At 37.1% G+C, this 6,504-nt stretch overlaps 1 protein-coding gene across 5 annotated transcripts in view; it reads right to left on the reverse strand.

The window, feature by feature from the left end:
- Positions 1-6,504, reverse strand: part of LOC115218067 (protein trapped in endoderm-1-like) — a 415,031-nt gene that overhangs the window by 5,631 nt on the left and 402,896 nt on the right. The gene's annotated exons all lie outside the window — the stretch shown is intronic.

A 6,504-nucleotide genomic window follows, 5' to 3' on the forward strand; every position in this document is an offset into this window, starting at 1 on the left:
ATATATATATATATATATATATAATATATATATATATATATATATATATATATGTATGTATGTATGTATGTGTACGTATATATGTATATACACACACACACGAACACATACAATACAAATAAAATGGAGAGTGCGAACACAGAAAATCAATTTATTTACATAATAGTAGTCAATTTCAACCATCAATAAGCACCAATTAACAAATTCCCCAAACATTAATCGATATGGAGCTAAGCCGGTGTACGCCAGTGTGAAATGACTCCATTTTTAAAGAGCATCATCTTTCAATTCGAAATTTCATATATATATATATATATATATATATATAAATAATCATATATATATACAAGTCCAGCAAAAATTTACATTCATATGAATATGGTACTTAAGTTGAGGCACCAAAATTCAGTACGGTATTATCCATACAATTTCAAAATAAGTTGACAATCAAAATAAGGAAGGATATCCAGAGGTAATGCAGTACGGTCGTTTCATTCAACTCCATTTAATTTAATTGTTCATTTATATTTGATATATAAAGGTATATATATATATATATATATATATATATATAATATATATATATATAAAGTTAATCCAAACAGGAAAACACAGAGAGAAAACACAACAACGCGAGGACGTGGAACAAGTATAGTATAGTATAGGACGTGGAAAAAGTGTATATATATATATATAATATATATATATATATATATATATATATATATATAGATATATATATATATATGTATATATAATATATATATATATATATACTCTCTGTTTATTTCATCGTGCTCCCTCCTATTGACGAGCATAGGCTCGAAGCGCAAAATACTTTCTCGCATTCCCGAGCGTCAAACAAATTCCTCCTGCTTCTTGTTTATACATCTGTCTTCGTCTTTTGTTTTCTATAAATCCCAACAATATATTTGTGTGTTTGTGTGTGTATGTGTGTATATAGAAAAACGTAAATAGGGAGAAATACACTCTAAGATGTAGAGCAGTTAATATTATAATGGGAAAGACCGGTTTATGGGGTTATTCTGGGTTTCCACTCCAAGGGGTTTGGCCTTATGGCGTATCCACAGACCCCAAACCTGCTGACATAAGTTCTCTTTAAAATACAGACTAGAAATGCGTCGCTGGGAAGGTAACCAAAAATCCCCAGGATCACGAACGTAAACGATTATCTTCCTTCGGCCTTGGCTATCGGCTTCCTTCTGTGCCCTCCCCTTGCGAATTCCAAAACGCTAGCAGAAATCTCCTAAAATGCAATCATCATCCGTAAATATCCGTCCTGGCGTTAAAGATGACCCCTTGTGCGAGCGAGTATTTTAGGATCTTGGCGCGTATTTTAGGATCTTGCATAACTTGCAACATTTCATCCCGTTGATGTAGGGGCCTGGGTTTTCGAGGATTTTACACGAGATCAAGTATGATATCCCATCGTCTGAATGGGGCAATTAGTTGGAAATTCTAAGAGTTGAATGAGTCTAATGGTTCTTCTGAACGCACGGTAGCTCGAAGAATTCCCTCTGATCGTTCGGATAAAAAGAAAGACTCCTGAGTTTGATAGTGAGATCAAAGACACCATCTACAACGATCCCTCCAAGTCAGTGAGCTCCATCGCCAGGGAGATGGGAGTGTATCAGATGCTTATACAAGATGAGAAGGGGCCATTTTCTATCCCTTGCCATCAAAGACAAGAAGAAAGACCGCGCTCCCAAACTTTTGAACAAACTCAAGCATCTCTTCCAACCGAACATGTTTTGTTTATTCTCAACAGGGCACAATTTCTGCCAGGGTCAAATGGTGAACATACAGAACAACCGTTGGATTATCCAGTCCCCAAAACATGTACCAAGAGAGATAAATATCAAACATCCAGTCAACATCATGGTGTTTGGTGTGATTACTACTGATGATACGTTAGGCCTCCATTCATCCTCCCCCACAGCTTCAGACTCAACACGGAGGCCTACATCAAATGCCTGGAGGAGGTAGCGCTGCCCTGGATCAAGAGGGTGGCTGCTGGAAGGCCTTGTCTGGCAACAGGACTCAGCATACCACGCAAGCAGGAGAACCTAGTCATGGCTGTCAGACAATTTCTGCGATCACATCACTCCTAAAATCTGGCCACCTAACTCCCCAGACTGCAACCCTATTGGTTATTAAGTATGGGACTCAGTTGACCGAGACACCAACAGACGCCCTTGTAACACCAAAGATGAACTGAAGGCAAGGATTTTCTTCTATAAGACAGCATTCACTAGCTTATACCTTATAAAGAAACCGTCCAGAAGAATTCCAGGAGAGTCTGAGTCATCTCAGAGTCCGTGGTTGGCGCCAATGGCGATTATATTGAATAAATTTACTCTTTAGTATTTCAAGCTTTTTTTAATGTAATTTTGGTAAGTCTATTTGGTTAAATGAAAAGTCAGTAGTATCTTCATTTTTGCGTAATTTAGACGACAGTTTATTCCCCGTATATATATATATATATATAGCAATTAAGGACAACTTCTTAATAAGGAAAACTTAACAAGAAATTATCAGGTAGATAGCGTGAAAGACCTCATAAGAGAAAAAATTTCGAAAATAATTCTTTCTTATTGAACATATTATATATATATATATATATATATATATATATATATATATATATATATATATATATATATATATATATATATATATATATATATATATCATGTGTGCATGGGTGTGTGTGATAAGGCTTTGATTGTTGATAAGCTTTGGGACATCGGAGAACCCGTAAGTTACTTTAATAAATATGTTTGTTTTTTTTAAATTTTGCTGACAGGAATTGTTTTGTGTTGATCACTAATTTATGTAGCTATTTGTAAATGGATTGAGATACTACTTTAGAATTTAATCCTCAATTTCTATTTATATTTTAGTTGACAGATTACGCACACTGTGTAATATCGAGTAACGACAGGCAGGAACATGTTATTCCCAGTGAATATAACAATCCATAAACCTGCATGACAGATAACTTTCAAAGACTTAAACAACTGACACATATTACTTTAAAAACGTATGACGTGTGCGACCGATCGATCAAATGCAGCCGATGTCCAATAAATATTCCAACAATTCTTACCAACCTCTGAATCGACAATTCTGCGTTCGTGGTTTCCTATAATTATTTTAATGAGATACAATTTGGAAGTGGCTCACAGGGAAGAGGTCTGTCTACAGCCGATTTCTCTTGGACTACAAATAATGAAACTACCAAACGTTACAACCTTCCGATAAGACCAGCTGTTAATTCACCAATAGTGAAAATATTCTCAAAGAAATTTATACTTAGTGTAAGGTAATCAGCAAAAACATGAGAAACTTTCCATATTCTGATACAGTTTTGTGTGAAGCACTGACTGCACCCAAATGCAATCGATTCCATCTAAAGCGGCGTTATTGAAATAACATCAATTTCAGCCAATTAGAAACTAAATTCCAACCGAAATCATTTTTGTAAGAAATATCAAGTTAGAACAATATTCGATTTGTGACATAAATCGATATATTCGGTGAAATTTATTTAATACTAGAATTCCAACACTTTGTGCACCACAATATATGTAATGACACATCACTCTGAAGCATTGCAATAGAATTGATAATTTCTCTTCCACGCCAAATTATATTCTAATTATAAGCAGATATATGCCAGGGAATCACTCTAGAAAAGGTTATTCAATGCTTTAGTGTAATATTCAGAAAGGATATGAAATGTGCAAACATCGACTGATAGATTGGTGTAAGTACGTGTGTGTGTGTGTGTGTGTGTGTGTGAGAGCGCTCATGCGTGGCTGCGTATGTATATACATGGGGGGTAGGTAATGCAGTTCTATATTTCAGAGATGAGGGATTAAGCACGTTATTTACATTATTTATATTTGACGGATATTAGCGGCATTTCGTCCGTTTTTACGTTCTGAGTTCTAATTCTGCCAGGGTCGACTTTGACTTTCACTCTACCGGGACTGATGGAGTAAATACATGTTCAGTATTGCGGGTCTATTCAATCGACTTACTGCCTCCCCGGAAATTGCTGGCTTTCAGCCAAAATCACATCATTGTAATTTGAACATAATTACAACCATAATTACATCTTGAAGCCTTATACAAACCCTTGTCTCCTGAACGTTTAACAAAATAAACAAAGGACGGCATCAAGCGTTGAAGGCCGTGAGCTGGCAGAAACGTTAGCAAGCCGGGCGAAATGCTTAGCGGTATTTCGTCTGCCGTTACGTTCTGAGTTCAAATTCCGCCGACATCGACTTTGCCATTCATTCTTTCAGGGTCTATTAAATAAGCACTAGTTACGCACTCGGGTCGATATAATCGACTTAATCCGTTTGTCTGTCTTTGTTTCTCCTCTCTGTGTGTAACCCCTTGTGGGCAGTAAAGAAATAGGTATTTCGTCTGTCATTCCGTTCTGAGTTCAAATTCCGCCGAGGTCGACTTTGCTTTCATCCTTTCAGGGTCGATAAATTAAGTACCAGTTGTGGACTGGGGTTGATCTAATCGTCTGGCTTCCTCCACCAAACTTTTGAGCCTTGTGTGTAGAGTAGACAAGAATATGTATGTATGTATGTATGTATGTATGTATGTATGTATGTATGTATCTATCTATCTATCTATCTATCTATATATATATATATATATATATATATATATATATATAGATGTGTGAGTGTGTGTGAGTGTATTAAGAAAATGGAGGCGGTCAGAATATTGGGTAATTCTTTATTAGCAATTCCGTTAATTATTTTGTTTGAATTTTCCTTGTAAAGTTCGGATAAACAAACGAAAGATTTGATAAAGAATTATCCAAAATCCTGACCGCCTCCTTTTTCTTAATATACAATATCTTTACACCATTTCATACACACACACACACACACACACACAACACACACACACACACACACACACACACACATATCTATATATATCCACAATGCAAATTGTCAGCGACATGAGTAAAATGTTTGGAGAGAAATTAAAGGTCACAGAAATTGGGGACAACGATTTTTTTTCTTTTCTAAGGGAAGAGACACAGGTACGCAGTAAAAATCCCTCTCAATGTGAAGAATGTCGGTGGGGAATGCGAGAAGGAAGGGAAATCTATAGTGTTGTAGACATCACCTGCTTGAAGAACAATCCGAACCTGCTAAGCTCCCGATTAAGGCAGACATCAACAACAATAGCATCTTCATGACTGTCACTTCTGCCATAATTGTCACGTGAATAGTAGCAGATTGAAGCAGCATACATGTTTGTTTATGTATATATCTTCTACTTGCTTTAGTCAATTGATTGTGGCCATACTGGGGCACCGCCTTTTTAGTCGAGTGTCATTACTTTATTTAAGAGTCCCTGATAATTATTACATCGGTCAGTTTTGCCGAAAGACTAAGTCACTGAGACGTAAATACAAAACCAGTTCTCAAGCGGTGGGTGGGGTGACACACGGACAGAAGGACAGACAGATACACACACCACACACACAAACACGAACACTCACACACATATCCTGTAAGTTTGTTTATATGAGACGTGTTTGAGTGCACTCATAAAAATATACTATGCCATTTATTCCGGCGACCATTTATTATTCGCATCTTCCAGAGTAATTTACTGGCATGGTTATTAGTTTGGTGTCATGACTGACCATGAGATTGCACCTAGAAAGTTCTCCTTTGAGGCACAAGTCCACGCAAGATTGTTTATGGAAGGCCAAAAGTTGCGTATTCATAACAGCGGGCGATAAAATCGAAGGAAAATCCAAAGGCCGATACAGCTTGGCGCCAGTGGCGTCGCAACTCATTTGTACAGCTGAATGAACAAGAGCAACGTGAAATAAAGTGTCTTGCTCAAGAATACAACACACAGCCCGCTCCAGGAGTCGAACTCACAACCTCATAATTATGAGACCTACGCTCTAACCACAGCGACATGCAGTTTTACACACACACACACACGTATCCATGTTTCTGTAAACATATATGTCTGTATTTATTTATTTATACATATTTGTGGTGTATGTGTGTCCTTATACGTATGTATAACTCCACCCCTCCTACGATCACCGATACTTACATCTGTTTTCCATCAACAGTTACCTTCCCGTCATAAATAGTGCAAGGAGAAACTCTTCCTGCATGGTACATCCTATTATCCTGTACAGCCAATTGACATTTCCTTTCCCAGTCGACATCCGTCCCTCATTTTTATTACTTTCCTTCCTCCATATTTTCCCTCGACCTCATCCAACCGTCTTCACCGTTAATCCTGTTTATCTTTCCAATCACTCCCACCAGATTTATCGCTCCATCTCACACTCTCCTTGCAAAATTTACCGATAATTTCTGCATCTTCTTCTTCTCTACGCTCTCATCTATCCCCTGCCTTCAATCTGTCATCTTATGGCTACCTTTTATTACCCCACATTCCACCACATCTGAC

This window comes from Octopus sinensis, linkage group LG12 (genome assembly GCF_006345805.1).
Source record: "Octopus sinensis linkage group LG12, ASM634580v1, whole genome shotgun sequence".
Lineage (NCBI taxonomy): Eukaryota > Metazoa > Mollusca > Cephalopoda > Octopoda > Octopodidae > Octopus > Octopus sinensis.